Source organism: Manis pentadactyla, chromosome 2 (assembly GCF_030020395.1).
Source record: "Manis pentadactyla isolate mManPen7 chromosome 2, mManPen7.hap1, whole genome shotgun sequence".
In the NCBI taxonomy this organism is placed as follows: domain Eukaryota; kingdom Metazoa; phylum Chordata; class Mammalia; order Pholidota; family Manidae; genus Manis; species Manis pentadactyla.
Window position 1 is genome coordinate 149,231,968 of NC_080020.1, and position 12,399 is coordinate 149,244,366.

The window sequence follows — 12,399 nt, forward strand, 5'->3', positions numbered from 1 at the left end:
AGCTGAAGAGAAAAGGAAGAAGAATTTGAATTAAATATAAGACTGAGGTTTCATGATGGACAAGACTGAGCATTGTTTGATAGTTAATTAATGACTATATATGGGTTGATGTAGTTTCATATATTCAAATGGCATGGACAAAAGCTTTAACTTGAAAATTTATTCTTATGTTGATTCCAAAGTATCATTGTATATGAAACATTTTGTCAATAGAAAACTACACTTTATGTATCTATTTCTGAGTTTTCTTACACCAACATATGTATCCTAAGTATATATTGTTAATCATATCATACATTCTAAGGTGGGACTTTTTTGGTTAACGTTGTTATTTTTTAATCAGTGAAGGTTTTTTCTTACCTCTGTTTACTTGGTTCCCTTCTATCCTCCTTTCTTACAGAATTAGTACCCAAACAAGGCTGTCCTTTGAAGTATACTGGCCCAAGAACCATTCATAGCCATGTGTGTGTGTGTGTGTGTATTTATAAATCCATCTCTATCTACATCTTAACCAATATCAATATCTATATGTAAACCCATACCATTTTTATCTATATCTATGTCATAAAATTTATGAAAAATAAATCCTTACAGGTGTTAGAAACCCATGCCCCTAATCATACTCTACCATAGGGCCCAGTATGGCTGCTGCAATAGTCTGACCTCCCTTTCCATTACCAGCTATACTATTTTTCTTTCCCAAGAGCATAGAATGGGAATAACTTTTGCACCAAATCCTCTCTAACATTGTCAGAGTTTTCCTGGATCTTACTATTGATATTTTTGTTAAAAATGCATGGCCACCATCAAGGTTATCTAGGTTTTCTCCTATTTATCTTCTAGCAGTTTTATAGTTTTGAAATTTGCACTTACATCTATAATCCACTTTGAGTTAATTTTTGTGAAAGATGTCAAGATTAATATTTTGATTCATTTTTTTGCATATGGAAATTCAATTGTTTCAACAGCATTTACTGAAAAAAAAACCTACCTTTTTACCATTGTATTCATATCTCTGTAGGTATTATCCATCTATTGCTGCATGTTGTCTTTTTTTCATTAAAACCCTTAGTATATTAATTATAGTTTTGTTTTATTTTTTATTTCTGGTCTGATAATTTTAACATTCTTGCCATGTTTGACTCTAGTTTTTATGCCCATGAAATTTCTTCAAATTGTGTTCTTTTATTTGTTTTGATTTGGTTTTTTGGCTTTTAGTATGCCTTGTAATTTTTTGTTTTAAAGTTAGCATGATGTACTGGGTACAATGAACTGTGACAAATAGGTGTTTAGTAATATAGGTGTGAGGTGTAGGAGAAACGGAAGTGTCATAGAGTCCTATGATTAGATTTATCTCTTTAGCTTGAGTCACTGAAATTTGAACTTCACCAGTTAGAGAGGATGACTGGATTGGGCAAGAGTTTGGTTTTCCCTTCCTCCCATTTGAAAGACCAGCGGGGGCTAAAGGTGAGCATTCCCCTTCCACTGTGTGGAAGGCCAGAGCAGGTTAGAGCTGAGTGTTTCCTCCCTCCAGTTAGTTTAGGCTCTGATGTGGCCCCAGCCGGCAAGGCTCTGGGAAAACACTTTCTCCTGAGGGTAAGGCTTGTTTAGCAAAATAGAATGCTCTGCTTTATTTCAAAATGTTATTTTCCTCTCTTCTCCTGGAAACCTGATGGATTTTTCTCCAATATTCACTGTGAGAACCTGGCAGTGCTCAGAGGTTAAACTCACAAGTTTGAGGGTCTCCTTAGAAGAGAATCCCCCTGGATTTTTATCTCTCAGGCTCATCCATACTATTTTCAGCAATTTGTCAATGACTGTTCAGGTTTTCTTACCCTAGCACTAATTCCCACAAACATTGCTGTTTGTGGATTTCTGCTCAAGTAAATTGTCATCCTTCCTACCTCTTGTCTGTCTCTCCAGCTTTGGGGGCAGTGGTTTGCCCTGTGACCTCATTTCTGTGATGGGTCTGAAAAGAGTCTTTTTTTCCAATTTGTTCATCTTTTAATTGTTAGAATGGGGTAAAGACTGCTAACTTCCTAATATGCTGGGCCCAAAACCAGAATTTTGTAGTGGTATCTTTGTTTATATAGTATGTAATTTTGATATTGTCACATTATTTTCCAAAAAGGCATCAAGAACTCACTTTTTCACCAGCCATGTAGGAGAATAATCTCATCCCATACCTCTGCCAGCAACATTTGTGCTACTTTTAATTTTGCCATTCTCATGGGGATGCATAGTGAACATTACTGGAATTTGCATTTATGGGCTACTTTTGAATTTAAGTGTCATATGATTTTTAGCCAATTAAATTTGATCTGTGAATTTTCTAGTCCTATCCTTTGCCCATTTTAAATGAGATTATTTGTTTTTCCTTCTTGGTTTCTTGACCTTTCTTTTTTTCCCATCTGTGTTAGAGACATTTTGTTCCAAATCTGTCTTTTGCCTATTGACTTTGCTTATGACATTTTTGCTCTTATATATATATATATATATATATATATATATATATATATATATATATATATATATATATGCTCATATGTAGAAACACAGCCAATATAGCTATGAGTTTACATAGTTATACAATTCCTGGGGGTCTAGTCTTAGTTAAGAAAATCTCCCACCATTATTAATTATTAATATTTTTCTATTGAATTAAACTATTAACTTAATCATGTATTGAATTTCCTATAATCTGGCATCTAGTTCTTGGTTTTTTTAAAATTTTATTCAACTAATATATTCTTCCAATCTTACACAAATACCATATTAACTTGATTACAACACTTTTAGTATATTCTGATTCCAAGTTGCCCCAACTGTCCTTTTTATATATATTTTTTATGATCTCAGGCACTTCCTCAGGCTGTTCCTGATGTTGCTACATATTCTCCAACCTCAAGGACTTTCCTCTGCCTCTTTCCTGACTAGATATCCTCTTGCATTTCTTTGAAGTCTGTGCTCAAAATCACATCTTCTCAATGGCCACCCTATTTAATAGTGAAACCTAACCTACCAATTTTTCCTTTTAAAAAATCATATGATTTAACCACTTATAATGTTCAGTTATTCTTGTATATATTTCCCTTAGAATATAAGAAGTTCAAGAAGAGGATACTTGTCTCTGAAGAATCCTAATCAAATACAGCAATATTATCATTCAAATATTTATTAAACAAATAAGTTTGTTCATATATTGTTTTGTTTACTCGTCTTTCTTATAAAATATATTGCTTAGAATTTTAGAGGTTTTAGTTACTGGTGATGGATTTTTCCCAGTTTCCATTTATAGGAGTCTAAAATAGAGTAGAAAAAAATGCTTGCTTTTTTGTATCTTGTATTCAGTCCATATAACAAAATACTCACTGCTTCTGATTTTTTTTTAAATATCATGAGATAAAAAATGGTACTGTTCATGTTCTTTGCTAATATTTTACTCATTATTTTATTTTCTTAATGCATTCACTAAAAAGGCTACTTCTTGAACAAGTTTGTGATTGATTTTTGTAAATGACTTATGCATGTATGCAAGGATGACCTCAACTATAAATAGTCAATATCTGAATTGTGTTACTCAGTTGCTCTTTGCTCACATTGATTTTAGCTTGTTAAACCTGTCCAATTTTGGAAGTGTTGTACTGAAATTCCTTAGTGCTGTTGAAACTATTAGATTCTTCATACATCTCCATATTTTTCTTTGCTCATGAAACTTGCATGTTATTGTGATGTACCACTTTTTGATATTGTGCCTTCTTTGTTCCACTTAAATTTAAGGTCCATATGGAAAGGGCCTTTATGTATTTCAATCCAGGAGCATTTTTTAGACAAAAAGTATTCTCTAAATATTTGCTGAATGGAAACTGTTGAAATTAATGTCTTCTACATGTATTTTTCTATTTATCATTACATAGTATTACAGTTGCTATGTATGGATGAACAGTGCACAACCTTGGGTTCATATGAGGCAGCATATCTCTATGCCTACATTTATTTTCAACTACAGGTGTCATTTGCTTTTGAGAGTATATGTTATAAATAGCATATAGCTGGATTAAAAAAAAACAAATTCTGGCAGTTTTTGCTCCCCTTTTTCCATCGTTTTCCTTTATTTATTTGATCAAATTGCTGCTCATTTTATGTTTCCCTTATTAATGGAAAAATTCTGTATACTTTTGCACCTCATTTATTATATTCTCTTCCCCAGTTCTCATAACTGACACATACATATACCTCTACTATTTGAATACTAGGTGTGAAATATTTTCCCTATGAAGACACACTATTCACCAATAATGATGTTCTATCTGCCTTCATCCCAGCTCTTCTCCCTAATAAGATAAATCTAAAGAATCAATGTTTGCCCAGATGTTTAGTGACTTTTAGTGCCCCAGTCAGTCCTCAGCTCTTCAGTTTTGTTCATTTCAGCACACTTTTTTTTCTGCACTATAGTAGTTTTCATTAAAGGATATCTAGTCTTGTTGTCTAATAAGTGTTCTTTCTTTGGTATTTACTTCAAAATTGTTATAAGGGTACACATTCACTGAAATTTAGTACATTCTCTAATAGTATCCTTTCACTGGCACCTAAGAATACCAACTTGATACAAAAATTCTTAGGTGACATCCTCTTCTACCTTGTAGCGTTGCATACAGAATGTCTGGTAATAAACTTGTTTCTCAGGACTAATACCTCTTCTTATTTTTGTTGAGTGTTTATGTCCTACGTTTTGTTTCCCAGACCATGAATAATCCAACCTCTCTTTCAACTCATTGCTGAGTTGTGTATTAAGAAAGTCATATTTTTTAGTTCCTAAAAAGTCTCCTTTGTGTTACACTTGAGTTTTCTTACAACCCTTATTGTATTCTTTTAAAAATGCAAGTAGTCTTTGGTTAACTCTTTCAGATCGTCCTCTCTGTGAATGCTGTGCCCTCTTGCATGGCTTGTCCCATTTTTGGTTTTGTTTTGTTTTACTCATGAGGGCTCAAGTCACATTATCAGGCATTTAACTGTAGTAATCCTACAGGTGAAAGTAAGCAGAGGTCCTCCAAGACAGGAGGTACCAATTGTCTAAAGAGGACCCTGTGGAAAGCCTCTGTGCTCCTTGGTGTCCTTATTTTTTCCCAGGCTCAGGGTCTGGGATGACTCATACCCAATGATTTTAGTCCTTCTTAGATGCTTTTTGAGGCAAGAATATTACTGGAATATTATTAATATAAGAATAATAGAATATTCCTAAATATAAAGGGATATTTCGTTCTTAAATTTTTGGGTGCCAAGAGTAATATGGATCTGCCCTTTACTTCACACCCGTTCCTGGCATCTGATGCCTTCTATTAACTGCCCAGAGCTCACGGCACTAATACTGCAGTGGCTGTCCTGTCCCTTGGGCTCCAGGTTTAGCAGAGTGAAACTCTAAACCTGTTTCACTGTCTGGAAGCCCACATACTTCTACTACATTTGGTGTGGAAGAAATACAAAGGTTGAATGTAGGGGCACATTTCCAGAACTGCTCAAATTTATTCCATTAACTTCCTCTTGGAATAATGTGAACATGAGGAATTCTAAGAGCTCAGTTGTGCTCCAACCCCAGGGCACCCCACCCCGCTGTATAGCAGCAGCCCTGCTCCCTCATGGATCACCCAGATCTCTGTGGCTCCCGTCTCTACCATCACGGTCAAATGGGCAAATGCCACACAGACTGGAAAGAGGCTGCCTAACACCCACAGCTCAGCTAACATGTTACAGATACTGAGATTTTTGCAGTGGGAGCCTCTTGATGGACATACATCAGACTAAATATTCTCACACAGAATAAAGATTTGTTTAATATTTTGAATGTGAGGGGGATCAATTTCCAGGCAAAACATCTGGTATGATAAAATACATTGATTTCATTTTGGGGGAGAGTATTTAATAAGATTATTAAAAAGTCCCATTCCCCCAAAAGGTTAAGAATCATTGATCTGAAGACTCTCTGTTAGTAAATTTCTCACACATTTTAAGCAATAGCATCTGCTTAGCAACTAACCTCACAGTCTTTTACTATTTTTAAATTATATTTTCTGAATGTTTATGTGTCCTTCTTACAAGAACAGCTAACTTGTTTAAATAAGGGAAACTTCAAAAGTCAAGTAGAACATTTTACTACTTAAAGTGGGGATTAAAGAGATAAATGATGATATGATAAGGTGATAATTGAAAGTTCAGATTTGATCAAAATAACATACTTTGTGTATTCTTTTACATGGCACTAATTTAGCCGTTTTGCATATGCCAGTTACATTGACATTTTTCCTAGGTAATAGTCAGTGTTACATGTGGTCACAACAAACTACTTCAGAGCAGTTAATAATTTCACACAGATTTCATTATGTTAACTACCATTCTTACTAATGCAGATGAAAAGCTGACTGCATTTCCACAGAGCAGTTCACTAAGTTGAAGCCAAAATGGGTTTGACTCAGCCTCCAGTCAGTCAAAGTCTTGGCCACAGAGACGCTGCCGCAGAGTTCTGGGATGGTGTCAGTGGGAGCGCGAGCGTCCACCCTCACTGCTGCAGGGGTCCAGTCCACACTGTCCTGAGGAGCACAGCAGACCTCGATGATCTGCTGGACCTGAAAAGACAGGATAGGCTTGTTTTTTGCCGAGGAATGGTTGTTTGCATGTTTCTGCTGGTAGACTTTCTGCTGAATTTATACTTAATCCCTAAGTATTCTCTGCAGTATCCTGAGTCAGGGGTCATAGGAAGGTCATCTGTTCCTGGGCGATTTGTTCAAGAAACACAGAAAAGCAGGACCTCCCCCCTCCACCACCACCCAGGCTGGGACACCCTTGAAATCCACAACCTTTGAATGCCTCTTTATTCTCGATCCACTGATATCCTTGTGCTGTATCTCTCCATCATTCAGATACTGGGGAGTACTGTAACCAGATGCAAGGCGGTACTTTCTAACAAGACTCTGGATAAGCATTATATTTACTGTACCACAGTACTGGTAGCTCTACCAAAACAGAGGGCCTTTTTACTCTTTCAATAGTTCCTTTCTCTTGCACACACACACATACTTGCACTCACTTACACATCCTAGGATACGATATGCAGCCTTGGCTGCAGTAGAATATTAAACCATGTTTTCTGTCAATGTGATATAAAGAAACAAGAGGCCTCATGTAATTTGGATTTTTCCAGGTATCTAATTTCAACTGTTGTGAAACTAAGCCAGTAAGTATATATGGCTGGTCCATTTGGGGACTTGGTTTGCTATCTTAATCTGTGACAATTTCTGGTTTCCATTCCTTGTTCAGAGATGATAACAGTGTGATTTACAGGTATAACTAACAAATGAGATCAATTAAAATGTCTAAAAGTGGCACCTGTCTGAGGATAGGGTTGCACTAAATGATTCCCACAACTTCGTTTCCTGTAGCCCCCACCATTTGCAAGACCTCTCCACATGCAGAGCAACAATGACGGGTTGTTTCCTAATGGATGTGAACCAAGAAAGCAGGCCTTATCCTGTGGCCTAGATATATGATGATTATCACTGGCTGGAGACAACAGGTGTAGTTTTCAACTTCATTTACACAAATGATCCCTGTGTTTCCTAGCATTCACTAATACAGCTTCTTGAATTGCCCAATTTGTTACAAATTTGTACTGTCAGCTGCCTTTGTGATTGAACTGAATTTGTAATGAAATAGAAGCTACCCTTCATTTGTGTACATTATTGAATACTTTGATAATTACAAGAAAAACTTGATACTTTTCAAAGATCTCAGGCCATGGAGAAGAGGAAAATGGTTACTTCTGAGGATGAAAGTAGCAATTGGATAAAAATCCCCAGAACATTTTTTTACATTTGTTCTACTAAAGCTTTGTAAATATATAATGGGCACTTGGACAAACCTTATGATCTCAAAGCATTAATTAGATAATATGTAGAAATTATGAAGGCTCAGGTATATTTTTATTAGTAGGTTTGATTACAATTGACATGCTGAGTTGAACTTTGTAGATGTGCTTTCATTAATGTGCTCATTCTGTGACAATGTGAGCCAAATTGTATAATGAAAGGTGAAAATTTCTGCTCTGTGGTCTATCTCTGAAGCCAGAAATTATGTCTATGAAATAAATTGATATTATTAGTATACTTAAAACAACTTAACAGAATTTTCCAAATAACGCCAGAGTCCTTATTCCTAAGAGACATGAATCCCTAAATTAGCTTACACCAGAGTATTTAAGTAGAGACATTTTGCCAACTAAAACATTTTCAATTTTCTACCTCAAACTCCTAAGCCTCTTATAAGATGGCAACATATGCCAGTGGGTATGGTATGGCCCATGGATAATGCCTGCCATCCATGAATATTTTACATATACCCCTTTCATCCTCTCAAGTGGATCTGAACAACTAATTATCAGACACCCAACCTGTAAGTCTAACAAAACAACACTGTGAAAGTTAGTTACATCTTATTTAAGAAAAATAATATTACACTTATAAAAATGTAATTAAAGTCTCTCACTTACCAACTTTACATTTCCCTGTATGGCCCCGGAAGATGACTGGTTAGCCAGAGACGGGTAAGATTCCTCAAGGGAGGAACAACCTAAGACAGGCACAGTCGCAGGGGGGCCATCAGGTGAGAAATTGGGGATCAACAGAGGTGAGGCTTAGAACCTCCCCCCCTCTGTTTTGGGAGAAATCATCTGCATCTGTGGATGTTTTGTTGCCCTTGTCTAGCTTGGATTAATACTTAGCCTATAGGCACACACCTGATCATCTACATTTGCTTTCTTATAGCACTAAACTATGTTTTCTACCTTTATCTTGCATCTACCTACCACTTCAGCATTTTATTTAAAAAAAAATAATAATAATAATAATAATGATAAGGGAGAAATGTGAGATTCACATATAAATCAAGTATAAAAATCAAACAAATATTCATATTTGACCTGATTGTTTATAGGTCATAATGCTTGATCAAAACTGAAAGTTTCTGTGATGACTGCCCTTGTACTGTTCACCATGTAAGAACTTATTCACTGTGTAAGAATCTGTTCACCATGTAAGAACTTGTTCATTGTGCTTCAGAAGATCAGAGACTGATGAGAATTAGGCTTGGGGTGGATTAATGATTGTGCATCGAGTCCCCTGCACAGAATTTTATTTTTGTTAACTGTTAACAACCATTTGATCAATAAATATGAGAGATGCCCTCTCAAAAAAAAAATAATAATTAAAGGCACTCATATGAACAAGCTGCCATTAGATACAAGTGATTTCTTTTTTCTGTAAGACAGCTGGAGCACCCTTAGCTGGGTAGGCAGTGGCTTCAGAGATGCTGGGTATGATATGATTCTTATGTGTTAATGTTCAAATGGTTTAGTCCTTTAAAAATAGTTACATAGAATTGCCATTTAATTATCACTAACCCCATATTCAGTATTGCACCATATCTTTTCTGCAACAAAGAATGAAAAACATTGGGAGGAAATCTAATTATGCCTTATCTCTTATACCCTTTCTCTCCTACAGGTTGCAAACTACAGGAGTGAAACTACAAAATCAAAGCTACTCTAATCATTTCTAGAATGGAGAATGGAATCAACAAAGTTTATATCACAAAGAAAGAAAATGCTCACACACTTAAATTTGTAAAACCATAGGCCACTAATGTTACTCACTCACAAGACAAGTCATATACATGTAGGAAAAGCTGCTTATCTTGGGGCATATCATTCATTTGAAACTATTATATCTCTGTATATATATATATATCTATGTATATTATATCTGTGTATGTTTGATATCATATTATCTCTCATCTGCATAGACATAAAGATATAAAAGATAGAGATATATATCTACATATAAGATACAGATGTATTTTTAATTATCCTCATAAAAATCAATATTGCTGAAATGGCTGGAAGTTTACAGAAACTTTCTAGCTTATAGTGTGTTGGAACAGACAGAATCTGAGAAATAATAAGGCTCAATCACTTCCAATTAATCTTTGCACATTAAATTCAGGAAGACAGATTAATTTACCCAAGGTCCTAGAGGAAGATAGTTTTGGAGTTAGGGTTCTGGCCATTTCTTCCCTCCTTTCCTCTCTTCCTTCCTTTCTTCTTTCTTTCCCTCCTTCCTCTCTTCCTTCCCTCTTTCCCTCCTCCCTTCCTTCCCCTCTTCCTCCCTTCCTTCCTCTCCCCTCTCTTCCTTCCTCCCGTCCTGTCTTTGTAGTAACTTTGTCAGGCAGCCTGGTCCCACCCCCAGCTGCTGCCCTCAGAGAGTTGAAGGAGCACAGCAATGCCTCCTGTTCATGGGCCGGGACTGCCCCCCCACCACATGATTTGATCTAGTTCACATCACAGTTGTTCACTCCATGTTCAGTAAATGTAGAATTTTTTGAGACACTTTCATAGTGGTATTTGCTATAGACAGAAGTTTTGATATCAGACACTGATTTGTCTACACTCCTAACTGCATGGGTCACAAGCCCCTCAGGAAGAGTTTGAATGGTTGAGAGAAGCGAGCAGGGACCTATTTAAGGAACGCAATGAAATACCAGATACTAGGCTGAATAACTTTATGGGCCATCATTTTTCTAATACAAAATCTTGCCACCACAGTTGTTGCAATGGGCTGAGACTGTGTTTGTCCTCCACTATGTCTTCTCCATAGACCATAAGCACTTTGAGAATTAGGTCAATGTGTTATTCATGGGAAATCTCATCCATAGTACCAGACATGCACTCTTTAATAATATTGTCTAATGGGTGGACGGATGGATGGATATGGATGGGTGGGTGGGCAAAATATTCAGTGGGACTAAGGCAACTTGAGAAAGAGTATTTTAGGAAGAAAAAGACTTAAGAAAAACTCAGAGAATTACTGAAAACTAGTGTAAGTTGGAGTGAGCTTTTGTAAGGCCAGTAGAAGGTGATGCTGAGGACAATGATGAAACCGTTATCACTGAGGAGTTTGAACACTGACCTAAGGAACAGTAATTTTTCCAGTATAACAGAGCAACCCGTATAAAGAGATTTGATTTTGTACATGATCCAGAGGGGGTATAGAATAATTATTTCTGTTTCTGGGTGTATGATAAAATGGGAAAAGTGATATTATAAGTGATATTGTTTCTAGATGTAAATATTATATAAGCAATTCCACAAAAAATGAATCCAAGCCAGCCAACCAGAGGATTCTTGTACTGAGCCAATCGGTCACCTGCATGCCCATCAGGCCTAAATATTAGCTTGTGGTAAGCTCAAGCCTGACATTCAGTGTTCAGAACTTCACTGCCCAGGCCTACTCACTCAGTTAACCCAGCATGGCAGCCCGGGGTTTGAAAGCTTGCAGGTACTTTTCCACCCCAGGAATAGATTCATGATCTCCGGCACCAGTCCTCACCACCTACCCATCCTCATTCCTCCACATTCTACACCAAGGAAAATGAGCGATATTTGCTCAATTTCTCTCTTCTCTTCAACTCCTAAAATCCTCAAAACTCACTTAGAATAATGGTGACAATACGACTACTAATAAGTAGCTCATCATGACCATGAGCAAAATTCATCGTTTTTCGCCCCAGTGGACCAGCAATTAGGATTTAATATAAGTTGGTGATGATTATTAAGGGATAAAAAAATAGTGTTCGAACATGGAATCCTTGTGTGGGCCGTCTACAGGGGCTGGTTAGAACTGGAGCCCGTAGGGAAACCACTCCCTTCCTCCTGTGAGTCTTTTTAAGTTCAGGTGATTAATGTTGTGTGTTCTTCTATTCAGGCACCACACTTAAGAGCATTGTTTACCACCACCTTGTAATCAGCATGCCTCAGCAACCGCCTATTACCCTTGATAACAGTGTGGCTGCAATTTAGACCTGAAAGAAATAGGTGGGCTCTCTGAAGCTTAAGACTACTCTGCAGCCCTGTTATCTCCATCTATAATTTGTTTTCAAGAGCAGTGATTTACATTTCCATTGGATTACACCTTTTAATATATCACAGAAGTAAAGAGGCCACGGTACAAGCTCAAGGCTCTGCCACATTTCAAACACTTGAGCCACCGTGAAGAGGGCTACAGTTACAATTAAAACCCTAAGTGAGACAGTTCTTTTCATAATATGGCACTCAATGTCTGTGGGTGACAGGAAAGAGACAAAAAGTGCTACTCACACTGTCATTTAAAGCCCCACGAAGCAACACCGTGCCCTGAGAAGGTTCATGACCCCGGCCATTACTGGGCCCCTACAATGAGAGCGCCTGGTAATATTACATCAAAAAGTTCAGTGAAGATGATGTTTGTTGTGAGGCTGCTTCACATGGTCTAAGACAGCACAAATTTTGTTGGCAACCAAATTCTACTAAAAGGCCGA

The 12,399-nt window shown here is 36.8% G+C and overlaps 1 long non-coding RNA gene across 1 annotated transcript; it reads left to right on the forward strand.

The window, feature by feature from the left end:
• Positions 1-1,378: 1,378 nt before the first annotated feature.
• LOC118923508 (uncharacterized) lies at positions 1,379-8,166 on the forward strand. Its single transcript, XR_005029216.2, has 2 exons — positions 1,379-1,596; positions 6,405-8,166. It is a non-coding gene; the product is annotated as an uncharacterized LOC118923508 (long non-coding RNA).
• Positions 8,167-12,399: the final 4,233 nt, after the last annotated feature.